Raw genomic sequence first — 15,207 nt, 5'->3', positions numbered from 1 at the left:
TCTACCTTCTTCTCTCATCCAAACAAAACTTCCCTTTGATCCTGGTGCTTTTTGGGTACTTGCATTTGTTTGCAAAGTCTTGAAGTCCTATTCATTCTTTTCTCCTCAGTCCTTGCCAGCTGGTTTCAGCCCTTACTGGTGGCATTTTCTCTTCGAGATTAATTGCCACTCTCTTTTCCTTGTCCCGTTCTTCCTGATCTCTGACACCTTCAGTCCTCAGAATCTCAGGGACCCTGAGAGCTGGCACAGAACTCAGAGACCACTTGCAGATCATAACATGAAGGCCCACTAGCTCCAGGTCACAAACTGAGCTTGTGACAGACCTGGAGCTCAGGTTCAGCCTCCCTCCCTCTCAGGCCTGAGTTCTTCTCATTTTATCACAAACAATCCCTTGCAACTTTCTCCACCAAAGTCATGAAACTGCACTTTCTTGGTTGTTGTTCTTTTTTCCCCCAACTTTTTCTTCTCAGTCTCCTTGGCTAGTTCCCTTTCCTAATGTACCTAAAGCTCTGCTTCTTGCCCTCAGCATCTTTCTTGTGATCTCACATTCCTGCCATTAGATCTCATCTCTAAACTCCCAACTCCAGTCCTGATTCTGCTCTACTTGGCATCCCCCCCCCTCCCCCGTCACTTCAATCCCACGGCCAAGTGCTACCTTTCTCCACTCTGGCATAGGGGCTTCTCCTTTTCTTGTTCTTAGGAGTAAAACTTAGAGCCGTCCTGTTAAGTACCCAGCCTGTCATTTTTATTCTTCTTTTTCATTTTTCGTTCCATTCATTCCACAAAAATGTGGTGAACATGAGGCCCTGAGGACACACAGTCTAGTGAGACTTTAAACTGGTCCTTTTCTGACTTTTCTATCACTATAGCTCCAGCCAAGGTCTTTATCACCTACGTTTGGATTACGCTGATGGTATATCTATTTTGTCTCGTTGTCTCCTCTCTCTCTCCTCTCCACCTACACTGTTTCCTTCACATTACTATTTGGGTACTGTTACTACCTGTTATCACCACATCAAGACCCCCTTTTTTATACCCCATTTTATCTCTGCCTGTCCAGCTGTTTTTCTCAGGGACCCTGTGTTCCATGCCAGGTTGCTCTGCTCTGTGTCCCTTTCAGGCGCTCTTTCTGACTTCTCTTGATACTTGCTTCTCTTTTGCTCCTTTGGGACATGTCTTGACTTTTCTGGAGTTGTGCACAGAGTTGCTCCAGGGCAATTACTCTTGATGGCTTCTGAGGATTGTTTTGAGATAGGGAGCAAATATGTGTCGAGGGACTCAAAAGGCTTGAATAAAAATGACTGCTACAGTATGTTATTTTGACATGTCCTTCTTTTTTTTTGCACTCAACTGCGATGACTCTGTTACATGAAACTCCCTTGGGGTGACGTGGGGACAGAAACAGGTGACATCAATGACGAAAATTGATCAGAATAGTTGCTATTCCTATTGTACTTGACAAGACTAAATATTAGTGACTGTTGGTTGGGGTTTTGGGGCCTTATGATTTGAACTAAAAAAGATTTCCCCACATTTCACAATCATTGCTGGATTAGGATATTTGGAAGTCAGTGATCATTGGGGTCATTTGACAGAAACCAATAAGGTGATTCTTCCAAGAGGAAGATTCCCTCATGGGTGTGACAAATCTTGAGGGTGACTGAATCTCTTTGTGAAACCAAACAGGTTTAGAAGTAAGGAAGTGAGTAATTCCCTCCATGTGCCGTCTTTCTACATCTCTTATCTATGATTGTATCTTATATTAGCATTATAGATTACTGTGGTTTTTTCTTGTGGTTACTGTGAGATGTGGATTCATAATAAAACTTCTAGGCTGTCTGAGATTACTGGATGAATAGCTATTTTGTGTCAAATAAGAGAGATAATAATGTCACTGCTTCTTTGTCACTTTCTGGCTTATTCATTCATCTAGTCAACCAATTTTCTATTGAGTGTCTACTATATTTCTTGTAGTGACAACTGCTGTGGATACAGTGGTGACCATAATAGATAAGGTTTCAACCTTTTTCTGATAATTCACAGAGCCACCAGGCCATAAGTAAAGTAAAAATGGAGTAGGCTCAATTCTCCCCATCATTCCTCATTGGTTCTCTGGTTCCTTCCCACTCTCTTTTTCTGTTTTCCTTCCCACAAAAGGATCTTCTCAAGTGGTATCAATTTCTTTCTGGAGCCTTAATATCAGTGGTGCTGGTGGAGGGTGCATATCTTTCATGGTGTTGATCAGGGGCAATGTACTTATAACTGAAGCTAGACATTTGGTCTGGTTTATTAACGTGAGATTTCCTCTGATTCTTTAATGCCAATACTCTTAGTATTCTGACACTTCATTTGGTGAACTTTTAGCATAGTACCTCATTTTCTTATTCTGTGTTAACAGTTAAAATACTTTTTTCTCATAATTAATAAAAGTGAATTAAGTTGAATTTATTCTATATTATAGGTAGAATATAAATGACAGGGTCTGGCACACAGTAGGTGTTCAATAAATATTTGGGAGAAAGATGTAGAAAAAATGGAGGCGAGGAAGAGGTACTTTACAATTAATCAATTTTACAATTGTTTAAGTTACAAATACTTTTCTATTTTTTATTTTTCAGAAATAAAACACAGAAGAAATGAAGGTTGGAAAAAGTAAGTAAGAAACAAAGAAGTCCCTCAGATTGATGTGAAGTACTTCATATCTATAACCTCTAAATGTTTCTTTTATAATATTCCCAACCTGTGTGTTAGACCAGTCTTTCTGGCCCTCCTTTCCTCTTCCTCCTCCTCCTTTCCCTGTTCCCTCTATCCCCCCTCCCCACGCACTGAGTGCTCTGTGTGGTATTTGGCTTTCAAAGGTCACGCGCTATCAGATGGTGGTTAAAAGATAAGATTCTGGCATCAGGTAGACTTGGGTCCCAGTGTTGGCTCTACCGCTTACTGGCAGGTGAACTTGGGCAAACATTTCTAAGCCTTTGTTTCTTTATTTATAAAATGGGATAATAACAATCTGTGTCCTACAGGGTTTTGTGAAGATCAGGGGTAATAATATGGAAAGTGCTTAATACTTTGCCTGATACAGATAATGTCTATAATATCTGGTGTTCTCTCCATTCCTTATTTCTCTCCATGCTATATACCTCTATGCACAGTGGGCGATTTTCCACTAAAATTAAATATATATGGAAGTTGTATTCTTTTTCATCCTTGAATAATATAAACACAGCTGAGGATGTTTTCTCCAGGCTTTGCAAGAGCGTTCTTTCTGAGATGAGATCAAATTTGGAAAATGTTGATTCAGAATCAGACAATTTCAGTAAATCATAAGGAAGTGACTCTACAGGATTATAATATGATTCCACGTTTTTCAACTGACTCAGTGTCTGCTCCTGCAGTCCTTCAATAGGTATAATAAATAAATACTGTTGGATGATGAGTTCATAAAGTTTCTGGAATTAAATTTGTACCATTTGTACCATTTTCTGTAGACATGTTAGTCCCAATAAATAGATTCTTTCAGTAGACACAATAGTCCAAATCAATATTTTAGGATTGCTTTCAGGAACCCAATTCATATTCTTACTGCATCTCAGAGACCAGGAAAAGACATTTTTTTTTCTGTATTGGCAGTTTGCAGGCAAAGCTTCTGCAAACTTTAGTGCTCTGCCAGTAATTGTTCAACAGGCATTTCAAGTCTAGTTTTGCTTAGAATACAGACCCAGGGGAAAAGGTTCAGCACCACAATAGTTACTCTCTCAACAGAAATGCTTCAAGTAGATCAGAAGACCAAGCTGAAGTTATATCTCTTTAGAAGACTACCGATACTGATGAGGAAGGAGGAGCGACTCCTACAGGGGAACAAAATGAAATTGCCTTGGGCTGAGCTCAGCTTAGTTGAGATTCTAACATTCTTAGCCTCATTTTATGGGTGAAAGTTGCTTTTAAATTAAAGAGCACGATGCCTCTCTCTTGTACCCGATGGGATTTGTGGAGAGTCAAACAGTACATCTATATCAGGAAATTCTATTCTAGCTTTTACTGTGCTGATGGAGAAAACATCTTTCCAGATGGATTTCTGTTTATACAGCCTTTAAAATTTTTACTTGCACCCAGTTTGTCCCATTGGCAGTACTTCCAGTTCTATTTTTTAAGACTTTAAGCCCACAATAGTGTTTATGGAACAGGAAGAGAAGTGACCCTTTTAGCAAGAAAAAAAGAAGCTGCAAAATTCCTCATTTCTAGGAATAGCTTTTAACAGCATGATAAATGGCACTGAGGTCTTGTCAATAGGATTTTCAGCATCTTATTACAAAATGGTTGAAGAAATTGTATACTGAATGCCCATATACCCACCATCCATATTTTACAATTAGTATTTTGTTGTGTTTACTTAATCATATATTTATCCACCTCTATACATTTATCAGTCTATCTTATTGTTATTATTTGGGGGAATGCATTTCAAAGTGAGCAGCAGTCATCAGAAGGGATGGACTCATTTTGAATCATGGACGATACCATCTGGCCATTTGGCCAACAGTATAGTGCATCAGGTAGGACTAGGTTCAACTAAAGTTAAAGAACTAAGCAGAGTAGCTTAATAGGTTTAAAAGAATTGTTTTCTCTGGTAAGAGAAGGCTGAAGGTAAGAGTCAAAGGTTAGCATGCTGGTTCTAACATCATCAGTGGCTTAAGCGCTTTCTATTTTGCAGTCTACCATCTTAGCCTGCGGCATTTATCTGTAAAATCTCTCATGGCCTGAGATGACTCCTGGAGTTCCAGTTGTCTTACTTTCTAGTAGTAGGAAGAAGGAAGGGATAAAGGCTTACTTTAATGACCTATCCCAGAAGAACCAATAATTTTTTTTTTTTTAATTGGGGAATATTGGGGAAGTGTGTTTCTCCAGGGCCCATCAGCTCCAAGTCATTGTCCTTTAATCTAGTTGTGGAGGGCGCAGCTCAGCTCCAAGTCCAGTCACCGTTTTCAATTTTTACTTGCGGGGGGCACAGCCCACCACCCCATGCGGGAATTGAACCAGCAACCTTGTTGTTAAGATCTCGCGCTCTAACCAACTGAGCCGTCGGCCGCCCCCAAGAACCAATAATTTTATAATCAACTTGTCTAGCTCCAGAAAAAAAACAACAATGAAAGGAATTTTATAGAGATTATATTATATTTATAGATGAACAGAAAAATATGGACATATTTATAATGTTTATATATATTATTAAATTTATTGGGTGACAATGTTTAGTAAAATTACATACGTTTTAAGAGTACATTTCTATAATACATCATCTGTATATCACATTGTGTGTTCACCACCCAGAGTCAGTTCTCCTGCCATCACCATATATTTGATTCCCTTTTCCCTATTCTACCATCCCCCCTCCCCTTACCCTCTGGTGACACTAAACTATTAGCCAGAACTAGCCACGTTTGAGAAGCTGAGAAATATAGTAATATCCCTTTGATTATTTAGGTGGCTTATTTATTTCGGCCATTTCATTTTGTTGGGAAAAATCAAATGAGCTGAGATTTCCTGCCATAGCACAGCTGTGTGGGTCTTGGGTTACTATTAGAGACATTTGTGAGAGTGCAAAAGGTGACTATGAATAAGTTTTCATGTAACTTAAGTTCCAAAAAACTATTTGCCCAGTAAATTAATTGATCCTTATATTGAAGTAATATCAAACTAGTACTTTAGTACTTGTTTATGGTATTACCTATCACTGTGATCAAAATGTAGAGTCAGCAAAATGTGGTGGTTCAAGGCCAAAGAGCCAGATAGATGGCCAGCTTCCACTATCCTTAGGGATAAAATCCCTGAGAGCTACATGGGTTGAAAATTCGGCCAAATGATGACAAAAATCCAGAGGGGAATTTTAAATAGCATTTAAAGGCTCTGTCTTGGAAGAAGCTTTATTTTCTGGAATTAAAAATGATTCACACCTGGGGTGGTCTTGGACAGAGGCAGAAGAGGGTTAAAGGTTGATGGTTTGGGGAGCCACTAAGGATGTTTGAGAAGATCTGTCAGGTGGTCCGTGTGCCATGTATGACAAAAGGTTAGGTCATTTTTACTTTCATGTTCAAGAAATTAAAATTTTTCTACCATAGGTAGAAAAATGAATTTCTACCACTATATTTTTCTGTTTCAGACTAGAAAATTAGAGTGTTTGAAATGAGGATTTCTCCCTATCCTCAGCTTTTCATACTCCAAGAATTTGTTTTTTAACATTAAGAATTAATGTGTTTGGGGGGTGTTATCAGTTTGTGAGGGGTATAAATGTCTAATCATTATGTTGTTTTGTACACCTGAAACTAGTATAAAAAATAAAATTAAAAAAGAATTAATGTGTTTTAGTTTATAGACTGTTTTGAAAATCATAGCTGCGTTTAATTTATTTTCACTCCCTTAGTATAATTATTCCCCTTTAATTTTGCTGCAATCTAAATGATCATTGGAGTTTTATACTAAAGCCTGAAACAGAATACAGAATAAAGCAGCAATCATCTGTTCAGAGAAGCAAAAGGCCTTAGTGGAAGGATTGGGGGTGGTGGTAGGGAAACGAACAGAATAGGATGGGAACTTAAATACCAGTCAAAACATTTTTCCCCTTCAGTTTTAGGAAATGATGATTTATTATTATAGTTGTAGAAAGTAAATCTTCAGTTGCTCATTCTCTTTGCTGAAACTAAGACACTGTAGTATTTGCGTCTTCTTTCTGCTTGTATTTCTTCTCAGTATCTATCTTGAGTCTACTTCGTAACTTGTTTGATACTGCAGTTTCAGATCACTAGAATTTAATGAATTCTTCGAGTGCTGGCATGTGGTTATATTTAACTTTAAAAAAAAGGCTAAGATTCTTTGTTGGAAATACAAGATTAGGAATCTAGGGAACTTATGAGGATTATAATATCTTTGCTAAAGGCATGTAATGGGATTGTTACACTGTATGTAAATAATATAAAATAGGAAATAGTACCATTTATTTGTTTTGAAAGATGTACAAGTCCTATATTGGCTACAAATGTATTATTGCTTCTAAGTCATGTAAAACCTCAACATTTCTGCCTTAACCTGAATTCCTCAGAAAGCAGAGCCTGAACCAAATGTTTAAGAGCAATTATTCATGGGAGAGTGAGATCCAGAAGTCACTAGTGATGGACAGTGTTGTAAAGCAGGGAAGGAGAAAGACCCAAAACAAGTATGCAATATCAAGTCAACCATAACTGTGGGCAACTGGTTACTTGACCCCCGAGGTCGCTTGAGGACCTGAAAGAAATGCATCTTGGAACCTTCCATTTGGTGATGGTGGTGGTGGGAAAAAGATGAAAGCATTTATTATTAATCATTTCCTATCCCTATGGGTGTTAATTGCCTCTCTCCCCAGTCTCAACAGAGAAGCCTTGGGGTACAAGGCAAGAGGCTTTCTTGAGAAGAGTCCCTTTGGGTTGCATCTGTGTGAGGCTAGTTAGAATCTGTGCAAAACCAGTTGCTATAGTGAGTGTTAGAATAAATGAAAGTTGAAGCAGAGAGAATCTGATGCAGGGCACAAGGGATATCAGAAACATCCCCCCACCCAGCTCACTATGTTATAGGTACAATAAAGTTACATTAACACAGTTACCTGAATCTTGCTGCAGTCAAGCTCCAGCTGGCTCCCTTGGAAACTCCAGGACTTCACACAGACTTCCCCAAATGTTGAGGAAGTTCTCAAAGGGTGCCTAATAAAAGCTCTTGTGGTGCTCCTGACTGTAAAACTCCTGGCTTCTGCTGTGCTGCCAATTCCTCATCAGACTCCAGAACAGTGATTCTTATACTTCTTTTTAAAGAGTTCAATAGCCTCTTGCTAAGTGGAAAGGATGTCATGGCTCAGGAGAATTGCTGGACCCGTGGAACATGATAGAACTTAGTGAGCTTGCACTTTCCATGAGCAAACCCAATGAGCCCAGCCACTGTGTATCCCTGGGGTGCTCAGGTGCCTCTAGGAGGGCTGGGGAGAAATGGTTCACATGCCAGCTGCCATGACATACAAAAAATCTAACTCTGCTTCGGTGTTCAGGTGCTGAAGGCCGTTCTAGCTGGTCGTGTATGGTTTGTCAGATTACTTTCCCTTATGGTTAATTTTATTTCCATGTGTGTGCATGTTGGGGAGGAGGAGACTTGAAACCTGGCTTCTTTTTCCCTCTTATTCATCATTTCCTTTCCACCCCACCCCACCAAGTTTCCCAGATATGTCTCTGATATCTGATTCCCAGCCATAGACATGGCTCGAGATTTTTTCCCAAGATGCTCCTTCGTCCCTATGCAAATTAGGAGTGCAAATAGTTACTTGGGTAGGGTTGGGGTGTTGCCTAATTCCACACAGCAGAGATATACAAATCTTGGCCCTGGCCAGCAAGAATCTGATCCCCATTACATGTTATATATCTTATTTCTAAAGGCCTAAGGACTCTATTTATCATTCTACAGATCAAGCTGAAGAAAACCTTAATGAATATATGTGTGTATATATATATATGTATATATATACACATATATATGTATGTATATATACACACACACACATATATGTATATGCATATTTGATTTAGAATGAAACAATCTTTTCTTCTAAATGCAGATCCAATTCAAAGAAAAAGAAATGTGGAACATGTATTTTGACTTAGCAATTCAGTTAAATGAAGCACCTTCAATGTATATCAGCCCAGCCTTGGCAATCTCTTTGTGGCCTTTGTGATAGGGGAAAGACACATTCAGGCAATGCTATGTGTGTAGAGAAAAAGCTAGAAACATCAGATGGCCGAGTGCATTAAATGACCTACACTTTATCCTGCAAGAAAAGGGGAACCATCAGAAGTCCATGGTTGGTTTTCTATTTTAAAAATGATAACGTTAGTGGCACTATGTAAGAGATACAACGGTGCTGCGGCTGTGAAAACGAACCTTATAACTTCCATAATTCCGCTCTGCTGCTGGAGAAATTGAGGCACAGGCAGCTTCCGACATAGCGCATTTTATGGTTCTCAAGCTTGCCCTTGCATGAGAATCACTCGGAGGGCTAGTTAAAACACATGATCTGACATATTCTGATTCAGTAGGTCTCAGACAGGGCCTGAGGAGTTTTATTTCTAACAATTTCCCTGGTGGTGCTGATGCTGCTGATTCAAGGACTGGGCTTTGAGAACTGTTGGTCTGGTAGATAAAAGTCATTTCAGATTGAAGTCTGATAACTATTTGGGCTTCTTTCCTTTAGGCCAGAGCTGGTTTTGTGGCCATTTCCCATATTAGAGATGGTGTTTAATATAATTGATCATTTTCAACTAGATTTGAATACTGTACTTTTTGTATTAAGTAGATAACAGGTTAGAAAGCAGGTGGAGCATTCGCTTCCAAAGCAAAAGAGGGTATGTTTTGGAAGAATGCCTCATGCTCTATGTCAGGGGTCGGCAAACAATGATCCATGGTCCAAATCTGGCCCACTGTTCTTGTAAATAAAGTTTTATTGGAATGTAGCCACACATTGACTTTTATATTTTCGACGGCTACTTTCATGCTACTCAACTCAGAGATGAGTAGTTGCAGCAGGGACTCTATGACCCTTTAAGGTGAAAATATTTCCTATCTGGCCCCTTAAAACATTCGCCTGCCCCCTCGTCTATATGTTCCTCTGAGCAACTGTTGGCTGATTTAGGGAAGCTTTTCTCTTGAAATCTGGCAGTAAGCAACATCAGTTTACTTTAGCAGATATGAAACTGGAATCCTAACACTTTCTTCCGCCCTTCCTCAACCCTTCTCCCCCAACATGGAAAGTGGCCCAATAAGTGAAATGAAACTTGGCCGGATCAGCGATATTTAGAAAGTGGAAGGTGAAAGTGTTGACATCTGCTTGTATTTTGTGGTCCGAGCTTCTCTGGCAGCATGTGATATGGGGAGAGTGTTCTGGTCAGCCAGGCACCTCACGTTTTGTGAAAGATTGTCTCATGCCTTAGTTGGATTTACGCCAATGAAGAAATGCAGTTGGATAAAAGATCTGCATTCCTTCCTATACAGAGGCTTCCTAGGTGAACTCTTCCTTTTTTTTCAGTGTTGATCATTTCAGTAATTTGAGTGTCTGTTGTGGATTGAACATCTGCATGTGCCCATTAACAAACACATATGTATATTTTCAGGCCTATGTGTATTTTAATACATAGGCATGCCAATCTTACCTCTCGCCTCCGCCTCCTTTCTGATCGCATTTGCTCCTCTGCAGTGGGTTCACATCCCCAGAGAAGCAGATGCCAAGACAGGATTAGGAGTATAACAGATTTATTAGGGGAAATGCCTGGGAAGGATTAAGGTGAGGAAGCAGGAGTGGTCTGGAGAGGCTTCACACTGCAATGCAGCTCTGACTGGAGGAAAGGAAGAGGACTCCATAGGACAAAATCAGACTGCAGAGCAGTTCTAATAAGGTTGTGGCCAGGTTGGTGGGGAGTCCTTGAGCCAAAATCAGAGGAGTCCCATGTCCCACAGAAATGGGTCCGTGCTAGTGCCCCCAGTCACAGGTTGGGGGCAGCCGAGAAAACATGTCCCCAGCCCAAACACGGTGGATCCGTAGGAGCTGGAAGTCAGTGAATCTGCTGCCGGCAGCAGATCTGAGAGGTTCGTTTTCGCAGCCGCAGCACCCTTGTATCTCTTACATAGTGCCACTAACGTTATCATTTTTAAAATAGAAAACCAACCATGGACTTCTGATGGTTCCCCTTTTCTTGCAGGATAAAGTGTAGGTCATTTAATGCACTTGGCCATCTGATCTTTCTAGCTTTTTCTCTACACACATAGCATTGCCTGAATGTGCCTTGCACTTTTCTGTCTTGGGTACTTTGCCCAGATGGTTCCCTTTTTCTCATATGCCCTCCCTTTCTCAGCCACCCACGGAAATTCTACTTCTTTTAAAAATATTTCTCTGCAGAACCATAAATGAAATGAACAGCACCCTTCTTAAATGTCTAGTTTATGTGGGAAACATTATTTGAAGTTCTATACTGAATGCTGTGATCAGATATGAATTTTGCTCTGAAGGATTAACTTTAATGGGAAAAGCGATATCCCATAAACACTATATTAAAAGGAGAAAGTAAGAAAAGTCATAACCTGGGTACAGAGAAAATGTGGTGGGAATTCAGAAGAGGAAATGAATACCTTCTACAGAGAAATCTACTATGAGAGATAGGCCTTAAGGACTTAGTAGGATTTGGGTATGAGGAGGTAAAGGGGGAAAGGGAATTCCAGATTAAAATAATAACAGGGGCATAGGCCTGACTTTGTTTAGAATAGTCTCAATGACTAGGGTTTTTCCAACTGCACATAAAAAGACAGAGAATGTTTGGAGTGCATGGTATGTAGTAGGGCTATTATTTTGTGAAACTTATTATTTATGTATGTATTTCCATATATCTCTTATATATATATATATATATTCACTATATAAATGTGTTTCTTACTGTAGGAAAGCTTTTGTTTTATTTGAGTTCATTCAACAATATATATTTATGGAACATCTCTTATATATTGGCCACTGGACAAGGTCCTGGGTATATAGTGATGAAAAAGATGACATAGTCTCTGCCTTCATGGAAATTATGATTCAGTGCAGTGGTTCTCAAACTTTAGAGTCATCAGAAACCGCTGGAAGACTTAATAAAACACAGATTGCGTCAAAGTTTCTCATTCAGCAGGGCTGGGGTAGGACCTGGGAATTGCATTTCTACCAAATTCTCAATTAATGCTGAAGATACTGGTAAGGGATCACATTAGACACCAGTCTAGAGGCTTACTTAAATACAAATAAATATATGATGGCCAATTACGATGTGTTAGGAAAGAGAAGAGCAGAGAACTACGAGAGAGAATAACTGGGAAATCTATTGTATGTTTAATGGTCAGAGGAGGTCTGTCTGAGAGAGTGACATTCAGGCAACAGGAATAGCCTACTCAATGCCCCAGAGGAACTGAAAGCATGGAAGAAAGAAGGGCTTGAAACAACAGTGGAAAATAGGTCGGGGCTAGATCATGCAGGGTTTTTAGTTCAGTGATATTAAAATTGGAATATGTATATTCCTAGGCCACAGGAAGACTTTCTAAGGCTATCTAGGCACATAGTTTTAAGAGAATCATCTTATTTGCTCTCCTAAGAGGTCTACTTAAGGGCCAGTGCTTGGGTAATGCTCATTTACCTTTCGTACCTCTTTATGGATCAAAGCATACTTATCTCCTAGCGAATACTGCTAGGGTGTAAAATAACTTGGGGGATGAAACAAGGAATAACTCAAAATTGTGACCTTGGTGTTCAACAAGTGAACTACTCTTATCGTGAAATAAGAACAAAACCTGTTCTCAAGAAAGATGGCCTCTAGTTTTTGGCTTTCAAAAAATTGAAGGAGGCCCTAACTAAGGGCAAGTAGGGCATTAAAAATAATTTTTGATGATGGATCACTTTGTCATTTTGATATATAATTAGGAAGGACACCCTTGAATTTAGTGTCATCACTATAATAAAACTTTCATTTCCTCTATTTATTTAAGTGGATAAAACAAGCACTCTCTCAGTGGTTTCCTCTATAAAAAATGAAAAATTACAAAAAGGATTGACTCTGAAAACTGCCACAGTTTAGCATTAAGTAATAGCAAAGCATAAATACATGAATTAATTGGGCTAAAAAATAATGTCAGTGAATTCGTTGAGATCAATTTTAAATACAATATATTTTATATATTTAATAATTATAAGATTTATAATATATTTATGTTATGTTGACCAGCTGTATACTTGTAATAAATGTAATACTAACACCAATCAGAATAATATTTTTTGAAATGTATTAGTGCTTTAACTAGATTCTTTGTAAGAAATTTAGCACAGAGTTTGTGAAGATAAATGCCATTTGTGAGAGAAAACACAGAGCAGAGGTAGCCTTGGAGCTGAGGAACAGCAAAATTTGTGAGTCCACAGCTTTCTGGTCAACCTTGTGCTGCTCTGCAAGCTTGTATTTGTCTTTCTCTGTGTCAAAGCTCTCACCTTTCCGGTATCTGGACTTACACAAGTTCCTCACTGAAGTAAGCAAGCATCAGTGAGATGTTCTGGGATTTCACACCACTGATACCAGTTTTGGTGGAGGTGGTGTTGGAAGATTTCTGTGTGTTCTACTCAGAGGAGTTTGATTGAGGATCAGTGGTCCAGTAACAAGTCGCAAGCCACTGTTCAGCTGCTTCAGAAACACCACCCTCTTGCCTCTGTGGTCCTGAGTGAGGACAATCCGAGTGGTTCGGGAGTGATGCTACGTCACGGTTTTCTCACCTGCTGACTGAAAGGTTTTTGGTCATGGCTCAACAGCTTTTGAGGCACAACTTTAGTAGGGTGGTATTTAGTTGTTTTGCAAAATTAAACCACTTGGGTACCACCATTCTTCTCACCACCAACTGGTTTTGTGACGGTAGCAAGAAACTTCTTCTTGTTTTCTTTTCAATCCTGGATTTAGCTGCTGAAAACGTCCTCTTGTACATGGCCTTTCTGGAATACATGACACATTGGAAATATCTGCTAATTGATCTGAGTAGGATGGGGTTTCGGCGGCAGTGGAGCTTCCCCTTCTTGTTCCTGTTGGCTTTGAGATTCCTCTTCATAACCTTGCCACTGGCATCAGCCTTCTCGGCTTCAGGTTTCTTCTGCTTAGTATCTGGCTTCTCAGCTTTTCCACCCACCATCATGCAGGATGGGAAAGAGACAGGAAAATATATATATTTCTTAACACTTAGAACATTGTGGCCACAGGAAAATTAAAAAAAAAAAATTATATCTCCTATGTATCTATGTATCTGTCTATGTATGATATTATATATTATACAGACCATAATAAAATAATCCACAAAAAGATATGAAGCAGAAAAACATATAAGGATAACTCTCCGTGATAAGTATAATGGAAATATGAGTTTAAGGAGAAAGTAAATACATTTATTCAGGGTGCCCTCAGATACAGAAGGAACGCTCCATGACTGTCTAAAGACTGGACAAGAGGCTCGAGGTTGTGAGGGGGAAGTTCCTGGAGATGAGGGAATTAGCTTCAGGAAGAGTGGAGAAAGGAAAAAGCCAGGGCTGTAAGCATGCGGTCTGGAGTATGAGGGCTTTCATCCTTCTCTCAGCTCTATTCTACTTCTTGAATTTTGAGTGGTTATAACTGCCTCCTTCTACTGATTCCCCTTGTCCTTTCTCTTACTTCCTTTCTCTTCCCTTCCTACAATATCGCCTTCATTCTCTTTCTGCCCCCTCTTCCTCAGAATAGGTCAAACGAGTATAGGATGGGAGTAAACATTAGGGAGGGTAAGATGGAGAAAAAATTGAATCGTAAAGTTTGTGGAGGGTATTTTTTAGGTGGGGTATGAGAAAAACAATTGCAAAGGAGAAGCTATATCGTGTCTATTTTTCCTTCCACTTTAAGACCTAAGTTGGGTTCCTGACTAGAGAAGCTTGGTGGGTGAGGTGAGTGGGGGAGCCACCCTGGCCTCTCCGTCTTTCTAGAGATGGGAAGTTTTTCTTTTTAGAGAAGGGAGCTGGAGTAGCAGAAAGCAATCTGGACTGAGAATTGGGAGAGTTGGCTTCAGTCAGTGCTCTGCCACTTTTTCTGTGACGTTGGGAGAAGCATCTAGATTCTTGATGCCCAGTTTTTAAGGGAAAAAAAAAAAAATCGAATAAAGTGATCTGTACATTTCTCCCTACTCTAAAATGAATGTTTATAAATAATGAGAATTGTAAAGAGTTTATAGAAGTCCAGTACCTTTTGCTTTTCCTCATCATCCTTAAAGAGAAAAATTATAGTGAACTTTCCAGTTCATTTTTTAGAAAAAAAAAAGGGGGGGTGTCTTTTCTCTTTGAGAAACATCAAGGTCTGCTCTGCCCTCTAATAGTTGCCTGGATAGAAGTTTCCATGTTAGCACGAAGCGGCTCGATTGGATTTCAACTAATCCCTTCTCTGTATACCCCTAATTTAACAAGAGGAACTGGAAGAGTCAGACAGTGTGTGGGAAGACTGAAGAAAATAAGGAAGGTATAGAAACCACTAGAGATGGAGATAAGTTAAACATTCTGGCAAATTGTCACGGTGTATTGCTCATACTGAATGGTTAGGCAGTTGGGAAGGTAGTTAAGAGAAGGACTCTAAATGC

The 15,207-nt window shown here is 39.5% G+C and overlaps 2 pseudogenes; both read right to left on the bottom strand.

Annotated features, from left to right (window-relative positions):
- Positions 1–9,012, bottom strand: part of LOC109449063 (small ribosomal subunit protein eS12) — a 36,462-nt pseudogene extending 27,450 nt beyond the window's left edge.
- Positions 9,013–12,831: 3,819 nt separating this feature from the next.
- Positions 12,832–13,749, bottom strand: LOC141566991 (large ribosomal subunit protein eL6 pseudogene; annotated as a pseudogene).
- Positions 13,750–15,207: the final 1,458 nt, after the last annotated feature.

This window comes from Rhinolophus sinicus, linkage group LG05 (genome assembly GCF_036562045.2).
Source record: "Rhinolophus sinicus isolate RSC01 linkage group LG05, ASM3656204v1, whole genome shotgun sequence".
Taxonomy (NCBI): domain Eukaryota; kingdom Metazoa; phylum Chordata; class Mammalia; order Chiroptera; family Rhinolophidae; genus Rhinolophus; species Rhinolophus sinicus.
This window is presented reverse-complemented; position numbering and strand designations above follow the sequence as displayed.